At 33.0% G+C, this 10942-nt stretch overlaps 1 protein-coding gene and 1 pseudogene across 1 annotated transcript in view; one reads left to right on the forward strand and one right to left on the reverse strand.

Moving 5' to 3' along the window:
• The window catches only part of LOC111623897 (AT-rich interactive domain-containing protein 2-like), a 243928-nt gene that overhangs the window by 29477 nt on the left and 203509 nt on the right, over positions 1–10942 (reverse strand). The gene's annotated exons all lie outside the window — the stretch shown is intronic.
• Positions 567–1654, forward strand: LOC111623906 (annotated as a pseudogene).

Raw genomic sequence — 10942 nt, forward strand, 5'->3', positions numbered from 1 at the left:
TTACAGGCGCTCCTTCATCAGAGCAGAATAACCCTGACTGGGCTCCTACATTATTTCTATCAAGTATGATATGTAACAAGAAGCAAAATCATCAAAAAGTTGCAAGGTTTGAATGATTAAAAAAAGAAAAATAATTGCTTCAGGTATGTTTAATGTTGACATTGAATAAAAATTTTGTTCTTACCAGTAGATAAAGCATTTATGAATTAATGTTAATCAAGGCTCAACTTTTTAGTACCATTCTCAAAGCCAGGAGGTTAGTAACTTCCACAACTAGTTTATTAATTTGGTTATTAGAGCATGATTAATAAATCTGATATTTTAAAAAAACTTACTAGCATTTTAGCAAGTAGAGCAAATGTTAATTTCAGCTGTTGCTTAACTCATGTCAACTGAAGTGCATAGTTGTTGACTGTATGTCAACAACTATGCACTTCAACTAGTATAAATTTAGCTCTCATACTAGTTTGAATAATATTATAATTAGCATAAATTTAATTTTATGACATGTTCTTTCATTTCTTTTACAGACATTTCTAACAACAACCATGAAACTGCTGCGGTGGCTGAATCAGTGCAATCTCAAGAATGTGCTGTTGAACAAGTTACTATACCAAAGCAGTATACTGTGAGTTGGTAGAGAAAAATGAACAGCTTCAACAAGAAAATGCTGAATTACAGTTGAAGTTGGACACCCAGATGTTACTAGCGAACTACTTTCAGAAGACAGTGACTATGAGCGATACAGATTTAATTTTAGCAGATGATAAGCTGTTAAATTTTTATTCAGGAATAAGTGGTGTTGACATTTTTGAGTGTGTTATTGCTTATTTGAAACATTTCTGGAAACCAACTTCAGCAACCCAGTTGAGTTTATCTGTGCAGTTTTTGTTAGTACTAATGAAGTTGAGATTAGGAACATTGAATAACATTAAACTTGCGAACGCTCTTCAATGGTCTGCAAAATCTTTCATGAATGGTTAGAAGTTTTGCATTATAGTTTAAAATTTTTGATTAAGTGGACTTCCAGACAAGAAATCAGGAAGTGCTTGCCTTCTTGTTACAAGCATCCAGACTTTGAAGAAATAAGATGTATTATGAACTGTAGTGAAGTTTTTATTGAAAAACCCAGTAATTTGCTGGCCAGGTGCCAGACTTACCCCAACTACAAGAGCAACAATAATATTAAATTTTTGGTTGCCATAGCTCATAATGGTTGTGTGAGTTTTATATCTAAGGCATGGGGAGGTAGACACAGCAACAAGGTTCTTTACCAAAGAAAGTGATCTACTTGATTTACTAGACAGGGGCGATACAGTGTTAGCCGATCGGGGTTTTCAAATAACAGATCTGTTAGCCTCAAAATCTGTTTGCCTTCTGGTTCCATGTAGCACCAAAGATAAAAATCAGTTGGCTGCTGCTGATGTTACTAATTCTCATGCAATGTCAAGAATACAAGTTCACGTTGAATGAGCTATCGGAAGAATGAAAAGGTATAGAATACTTGCAACAACGATTCTGATTTCATTGATCAAACGAGAAAATGATGCTGATGAGATGACAATTGACAAAATATTAACAGTTGTTGCAACTTTGTGCAATTTAAAACCTCTACTGATTGATTAAATAAATAAATAAAAAGTTTAATTTTTATTTGTTCATTTATTTATTTGCTGTTGATTAATTCACACTTCCAATTTTGTTTTGTTCTAGCCAAATTTACACACTTAATATAAAAAGAACATTTGCACATACGACACAAAATCACAGTTCCCGATTTCATCCCATTACATAAACAGGTGTTTCTAATTAACAACAATTCTTTTTTTAACACATTCTGAAAATATAGGGTTGGCAACTAAGTGATTGAAGATTTTAAATAAGAAGGAAAATTCAAAATTTTTGCTTAAAAATATAACTTTATTCAATTAGGTATTGTCCATTTTTGTCGATGACCTCTTGCCATCTTTCAGGCAGTGTCATAATTCCATGTTCATAAAACTTCTGATTTTTGCCAGCAAAAAACTGAATTAAATGTGTTTTTACATCATCAGCATCATTAAAAATTTTACCATTTAAGGAGTTCTGCATGGAACGAAATAAATGGTAATCTGAAGGCGCAAGGTCAGGGCTATATGGTGGATGTGACAACACATCCCAACCTAGCTCCAATAATTTTTGGCGAGTGACCAAAGATGTGTGGGGCTTTGCATTATCATGCTGGAAAACAACACCCTTACGATTTGCCAATTCTGGCCGCTTTTCTTGAACTGCATCGCTTAGTTTGGCGAGTTGTTGAACGTACACATTTGAATTAATCGTTTGGTTTCTTGGTAAAAGTTCAAAGTACAGAATTCCTTTATAATCCCACCAAACTGACAGCATAATCTTTTTTTGGTGAATCTCAGCTTTTGGTGTCATCTGGGCTGGTTCATCTCGCATCACCCACGATCTTTTCCGATTAACGTTGCTATAAACTATCCACTTTTCGTCGCCAGTAATCAGTCGTTTCAGAAATGGATCAATCTCGTTGCGTTTCAGAAGTGAATCGCAGATGCTAATGCATTGCGTCAAATGAATTTCCTTAAGCTGATGAGGGACCCATAAATCCAGTTTCTTGACATAGCCAAGCTGTTTTAATTTTTTTTGAATGCATGTATGTGATACATTGAGCTTCTGTGCAATCTCACGCGTTGTGCTATGACGATCTGAATCGATAATGGCCTTGATATGGGTCTCATCAACTTCAACTGGACGGCCAGATCGTTGAGCATTTTTCAGTGAAAAATCACCAGAACGAAATTTGGCAAACCAATTTTGACACTGCCTTTCTTTCAAGGCTTCATTCCCATATACGGCACATAACTTCTTGTGTGCTTGTGATGCGTTCTTGCCTTTTCGGAAATAATACAATAAAATATGTCTGAAATGCACGTCTTGTTCTTCCATTTTTAAATTGGGATAAAAACGAAACTAAATAACTAATCGATACAATTTTTTTACTAAATTAAAGGTGAAAGTCCAAACAACAAGAAAACAATATAGGTTAAATGCTTTGAACACAATGACAAAGCAAAAAAAATGTGCTACGGCCACCTATTGACAAAATCCGCAATCACTTAGTAACTGAAATATAGGGTTGGCAACTATGTAATTGAAATAAAATGATGAGAGTTTTTGCACTGCATGTTGCCAGAAAATCAGGTTAAAATTAATTTTTTGTACATGTACAGTGCATCATTACCACTGTAACATACAAATAAACACTCCTTCTTGACTTTAGCAATCCCCATCTGTCCTTGTATTTGTACGTAATATTCATGTTCTTCATGGAGCTGCAAATTTTCATCTAGAAATTCTGGCTTAGCTTCTCTTAGAATATAAGCACTAACGTGATCTTGGGCCATGCTTTCATGTTATTGTGAAATAACATTTTTGCTAAATCCTCATTCATTGGATCAGGCAGTTCTTGCTTGCTGAACATTAATTTTTGCTTATACCTATGCCTGCTTAATTCATCTAAACCAGGGGTGTCCAACCCACGGCCCGCATGCGGCCCAAGGCAAGTTCCAATGTGCCCAATAAAGGTGTAAACAAAACTGACAAATGTTTTAATTTTTTTATTATTTATTTATTTCAACGGCATAAACTCAGAAAAGAAGTTTCACAAAGCCAAAAACCTTTATTCATATTTTAGTTTTGAGTGGAAATGAAATATTTTCATGTACTTGGAGATGTGTGAATGAGGAAGGATTACTAAATAAAGCTGGAGTTGTGACTCAAAAGATAATAGACCCAACTTTGGTGAAAGGAGAGAAAGGACAAAAGATAAAAAGTTGTCAGAAAGGTTAAATAGTTTTTCTGTTAGGCAAATATTGAGTCTTAATTTTCCAACCTTTCTCACTTCTTTATCTTTTGTCCTTTCTCTTCTTTTTCTGAATTTGGCTCTATAATCCTTTGAGTCAAAACTCCAGCTTTATTTAGTATTCCTTGCAGCATTGCAAGATTTGGCTACATTGTGCCAAATGTGGCTACTTTTTTTAGTTTAACATAAAAAAATATCATTTGGAGCTTTGGCTACTTTTGGGGCTACATATCATTTATAAATATATTAGCTGAATAAAAATGTACTTTAAAATGGTGTTTCGTCACTTTTTATTAATCAGAGACTCAAATAAACCAAATATTTGCGTTTTATCAAATAAATGAATTTATCTATTTCTAAGTAAAAATTGAAAGTGTCTGTAGAAGTAATTTTTTTAAATATCCTGTTTCATGATAAAGTTTTAATAATAATGATAAAGTTTTTGGGCCACAAGTATATATTATATATACTTGTGGCCCAAAACTCCTTGACTTCGTTCAATGTGGCCCAGAGAAACAAAAAGGTTGGACACCCCTGATCTAAACCTTTATAATATTCGCTGGACATTTTTTGGAACAGAAATGATTGTGACTGATACACACGATGTTTTTCGCATCAACTATTAACGCGACTTCCGCATTCTACCAAAAGTTGAAGAAGATCCAATGACATGACTTGCCTCAGACTTTGTTTACCTTTAGACATGGTCAATAGACTTATGAACTGAGTTCATTCTCAAAATTTAATAGGCTGATTTTGATAAAATTTTGCCATTTTCCATTAACTGTGACAAGGACCAAAAATGTAATTGAGGATCCATTTAAATGTAAAAAATAAGAGTCTATGACTCTATTTTCAATATAAAGAGGTATTAAACTGACAATGTCTGTGCTTTCTGATGCAATTGAGAACACAATGAAATTTAGGCCTAGGAGTCAAAAATAAAAATAGTACTGTGTGTGCCTAACAGAAAATAAGTGCAAAAAATGAACAAAATACAAGAACAAAGCAATCGATAGTGATTGCTTGTTCTTGGATTGCCTTTCCTGTGTCCATCAAGTACAAGGATTATCTCTTCTACGCCTAACAAGTGCAGAAATCACTTCTTTCTTTCTGGTTCCACATTCTATTCTATCTTAATTCTATTGAAATACGACAAAGTTGCACAATGTCCTAGTATGATAAAGACTATATGATGAATTGTAATGGTAAGACCATCCAACAGAATGGCAAAATTAACTTTCATTTATCCAATTACTGTTTAGAAAATGTTATGCAAAAATTACTAATTTACTAATGTTTTCCACCTTGAAATTATTTAATATTTTATAATTTAAATTGTATATGAATGTTATTTTAAATTAATATAAAGTAGATTTCTACACAAATTTGCAAAAGTAATATGCTGTTGTGTGTAAACAAAAAGCATTACATGATTAAAGTAGGAATACTGTTTTTAAGTAAAAAATTAATTTAGATTTCATTACTGTAAACTGAATTTTGATAAGTATAAATGTTTATAGTCTACTAGCATTATAGAGTCACAAGGTTTAATCATTAATGAGACTAACTAACTGCTCATCAAAAATTATTTTGAAAAGTTCATTGTTCATTGGACAGACTATAAATATATAATAATAAGCCAAATAATTGCCATAATTAATTGAGCTATTATTATGCTATAATTAATAATTAGAAACTAAATAATTTGGTACATTAGGTGCCATCTCTTATTTAAATTAATAATTATAATAATAATTTATAACATGGAAGAAAAGAACTAGCCTGGAGTGGAACTTGAATCCATAACCTCCACTTAACATACTATACACTTGCCAGTTACACCATCCAGACTCCGAGCANTGTCAAGTTTCAAGTAGATCTGTCAACTCATTGTAACATTAGGTGCCATCTCTTATTTAAATTAATAATTATAATAATAATTTATAACATGGAAGAAAAGAACTAGCCTGGAGTGGAACTTGAATCCATAACCTCCACTTAACATACTATACACTTGCCAGTTACACCATCCAGACTCCGAGCAATCTCTTAGCTTCCAGATGTATTTAAATTTGTAAGTAACAATTCATGGTTACTTACAATGCTGACTGGGGGCAACTCCTTTGCCTATGTACTCCTCCACTATGGCACTCAGCCTGCTATTGTTTTACCCAGCATGATATGTATGGATAAATTTAAATATGTCTGGAAGCAAGGAAATTGCTTGGGGTCCGGATGGTAAAACTGGCAAGTGCACTATACAGTAAGCAGAGGCTACAGATTCAAGTCCTGCTCCGGACTAGTTTTGTTTCTTCCAGAATGTTCTAAAATTATTTAATAAATTATAATAATTATTAATTTAGATAAGAGATGGCACCTAACATCTATCTCTAGTACCAAATTAATTAGTTTCTTAATTATTAATTATAGTATAATAACAGCCTCATTAATTACAATGATTGTTTGGCTTAGTATTAATACATTGGGCTTTGGGAAGTTGATATATATACAGCATAGATTATCCGAATAGCAATCAACTGAAACATCGGTTAAACGAAAGCATTCCAGTCAGCAAATTCAAATTTCCGCTAGTGCTGTGGAGCTGCAATATTTGGCCATGTCTTGGGCTACTCCAATATTATTTTTGTTGGTGTGCATGTTTTAGCTGGCAGCACTGGCGTGATCATGAAAGGGTACTTAAGGATGTGCCAGTATTTGAACAAGGCTTTTTTCCCCATCGTGAGTGGTGAGTTTTGCTTGTTTTGTGTGGTGTTTTTCTGAGGACTGTGTCAGGGAGCGTTTCCTGCTAAATTAGAACATTTTTGATACTAGATTAACTTCTGAAATATAATTTTTTTTTGTTTTTATATTTTTCAATATATTTTTGTTTGTGCAAAATAAAGAAATAATTTTTAACAATACAATAGCCATGATTATTATTTTTAAAAAATTTTCATTAGGCTTAAAATCAATGAAAATTCAACACAAAGCAGCACACAATGGAGAAAATTTTCAACATGGGATAGATTAATATATTTTTTCGTACATGATCAGTTATCTGAATAACCTCATTGTTTCAGATAATCAATGCTCTACTGTATATAATGATGATGATAGAGACTAACGATTGTATTACTTTACTGGTATACCAGTAAATTAGGAAAATTATACCCGGTAAATTTACTGGTAATAAATTTTTTTACTGGTATTTTGGTACAAAAACCTCTTAATTAACTCCATATATTTATTTTCCTAAAATTTAACTGTGTCCTCTCATTCCCATCATTAATATCATCATCTAACTGGGAAATACCTGTGGGAAGATGATCTCTCTTTTCTCTCACTCCATACTATAGTGAGAAAACAGTGCATGTGGTGATGTGTCATTCCATTTGTAATTTCACTTAAACTTGATTAAGTGAAAGACTCATAGAAGCTAGTTTTTAATTTTGTGGTTTTCTTGTTTATTGGTTTGTGCTTTATTGACGCTGGAGTGAGATTTTGTAACATTCAGATATCAGAATCTTTATTGTGAAATTAATTGAAACAGGAACAAAAGAATGCATTAATAAAAATATAAAGATAAATAAAAATAGAAAATACCATTTTCCCCAATACAGTATGTTTCATGTTTATTGTAGTAATGAGTAAAAATTTGCCATGGGATTACTTTAATGGCAAAAGAGATGCTGGAGTGTGCAAACTGGGCTTTAAAACAATCAAAGCAGTTAGAGGAAGTACTAGCAAACTGTATAATCACCTTGTACAACGTCGATATAAACTTACTGAAAAGAAAATCCAAGGAGACAGCCAAAAACAGTACACAAAGTGAATCTAATAAAAAAATAACTATGTTTTTCAAGAAAGAAAATGATGAGTCTTTCTGCAGTATTATCTCATATGGCTTCAGTTGATGGACTGCCACTTTCAAAATTTTGCACATCAAAAGACATAAGATGACTTTTCTCTGCAAGCTGATATGTGAATCTTCCTAGATCTCCTCATTCGATTAAAAAAAAAATGATCACTGAATTTGGGGAAAAATTTAGAATGAGATTATTAAATATCAGAGCAAAAAGTTTGAGGAGAATCTTGTGATGAATGGACATCACTTAACAACTGTCGATATACCAGATTGTTCAATAAGTTTTGTCATTCGATAAGAGATGGTGCTATTAGGATCGTCACTTTATTTCTCTATAAATAGTACTACTATTTCATAAACACGTGTCAAGTTTCAAGTAGATCTGTCAACTCATTGTATATTTGCAGCTGTTCAAAGTTGACTTGTCACTGTATTTTTTTACAATGGAAAAAATTGAATATCATGCAGTGATAAAATTCTTATTTTTGGAAGGTGTAGCAACAAAACAAATTCATGAATGATTGTTAAAAGCGTACAAGGACTCTTCACCTTCAATTAGAGCAGTAGAAAGATGGGTTGCTGAATTTAAACGTGGTTTACGAGTCTTGAAGACGATCTATGTGAAGGATGTCCAAAAAGTGCATCAACACCAGAAATCGTAGCAAAAATACAGCATATGGTTTTGGAAGATCGTCGATTAACCGAGAGAGATTTAGTAGAAGCCGTAGGGATTTCGTTAGGCAGTGTGAGCAATAGTTTTTGGCAGTGTTTGGCTGAAGTTTTGGGTTACAGAAAGCTATGTGCACAACGGGTGCCGCATTCACTAACTATGGAACAAAAACACATTCAAATGCAACTTTCTCAGCAACATTTGGAGCATTTTAGAAAGGATAAAAAGAATTTTGTGCGTCGTTTCATCACTATGGATGAGACTTGGGTCTACCACCATGATCCTGAATCAAAACAAGAGGCTAAGGAGTGGTGTGAACCTGGTACTTCGGCTCCAAAGCGAGTTAGGGTCCAGAAATCAGCCAAGGTGTTAGCATCAGTTTTTTGAGATGCAAAAGGAATTTTGCTTATGGATTACCTCCAAACTGGTAAAACAATAAATTCAGATTATTATTGTAACCTTTTGGACCAGCTGAATGTAAAAATTCATGAGAAAAGACCTGGTTTATAAAAGAAAAAAAAATCATTTTTCATAAGACAACGCACCCTCTCTCACAGCTCAAAAAACCATTGCAAAAATCAGTAAATTAAAATACGAATTGTTGCAACATCCTCCCTATTCGCCAAATTTAGCTCCCTCTGACTTCTGGCTGTTCTCACATCTCAAAAAGTTCATGTGTGGGAAACGATTTTCATCGAACAAAGAGGTAATAGCAGACGTGGAAGCCTATTTTGACAGTCTTCCGGATTCTCACTTTAGGGATGGAATCCATAAATTAGAAGATCACTGGAACAAGTGTACTGAAGTTCAGGGAGATTATATTGAATAATAAAATGTATTTCAAACCATAAAATCATGTTTTTCTTATCGAACGACAAAACTTATCGAACAACCTGGTATGAATGTTAATCTCCATGCAAGTAACAAATTTTGGAATCTAGGTTTAATTCGCTCAAGTAGATCTGTGTGTGCTAAAAAATTGTTAAACTTTTAAATGTCAGATTAAAAGAATTCAATGTTGATTATAACAACCTAAATGAAACATCAAACACCTTCTATTGCTGAGAAATGTTTATTTAACGAATGTTAACGTTTTCAGCCTCAGAGAATAGGATTTCTTTCTGGTGTAATTGAATTTGAACATATTTTAAAATTGTAACAATGGAACATCTGAACATTATACATTCAAATTTAAAATAAAAATAATAGATAAATTAACAAATAAATAACAAAATAAAATATACTAAATACACTGAAGTAATAACAATATAAATCTATATATATAAAAATGAATGTATGTCTGTCTGTATGTCCTCCATGCATTACCACACTGTTTATCCGATTGCCCTGAAACTTTGGGAAGTTGTTTAATACACTCCCATGAAGGTTTCTGGCATAGTACATTTATCCTACGATAGATGACATGCATTTATATGAGCATATCATTGTGTGTTCGACTGATTTTAAATTGTGAAGATCATTTCCCCCCTGCAAATAATACTTCCATATATGCATTTGTGAACTGTTATTTACGATATTTGTAATAATTTTTGTTTAATCACTTTATTTCAATTTTTTTTTTGCTAATTATGTATTCGCTTGAACTTCATTAAAACCTTAACTGTACCCCAAACAACTACCAAAGTTGTAGGATAAAATTCTATTTTTTTTTTTACCGATTTTATTTTACCGATCTAGGTACCCCCTTTTCCAAATTTTAATATCAACTCAAAATAATTTAAAAAGACAAATTACAATAAAACAGTTTATTATCCAACTATCAGAAATTTCACAACATTCCAAGGAAGAGAGGAAGGAGCAATTAAATAATTAAAATTATAAAGCTGTGGTTCTTAACCTGTGGTCCATGGACCACTGGTGGTCCCTGAAAGCACCCGAAGTGGTCCGTGAAGTTATCCCAAAATTATTAAATAAATGACGACAAGTTGATGACAATGCGCAGTATGTCAAGGTTAGAGACAATAGCGGACTGGGCTGGAGTATAGTGCGTGGTCAGAAAATATGAAATTGGAAGGCACTAGCAATAAATTTGCATTTATCGCTAAAATCGACCTATGGATCAGCAAAGTTGAAAGAGAGAATTTTTCTGCGTTTGATACATTGAACCCAATTATTGATTGACAGTGTGCCGAGATTAAAGGACAAATACAAAAGAACATTACATTCCATTTGCAAAGCTTGAAAAATGAATTTAATCACTATTTCCTGACTGCAAGGACAAAGGTATTCGGAAACTGATTCGCAATCCTTTCATAGTCAACATTTCTGAGGTGCCAGATGAAATACAAGAAGAGTTAATTGAAATGCAACTGCAAGGATACATTCAAGACAGGAATTAACCTTAAAGATTTTTGGAGCCAAAAAGCTATTGCTTTCCCTAAAATTCGAGAAATTGTTTTACAGTACCTAACTTTATTTTCAACCACATATTTATGCGAGCAAGGATTCTCAGTGCTTTTGATAATTAAAAATAAACATCGAAATCAGTTGGATGCCAGTGCCGACATGCATTTGCTTT

The sequence above is a fragment of the Centruroides sculpturatus genome, unplaced genomic scaffold, assembly GCF_000671375.1.
Source record: "Centruroides sculpturatus isolate CEXI.00-Female unplaced genomic scaffold, Cexi_2.0 scaffold250, whole genome shotgun sequence".
NCBI classification, from domain to species: domain Eukaryota; kingdom Metazoa; phylum Arthropoda; class Arachnida; order Scorpiones; family Buthidae; genus Centruroides; species Centruroides sculpturatus.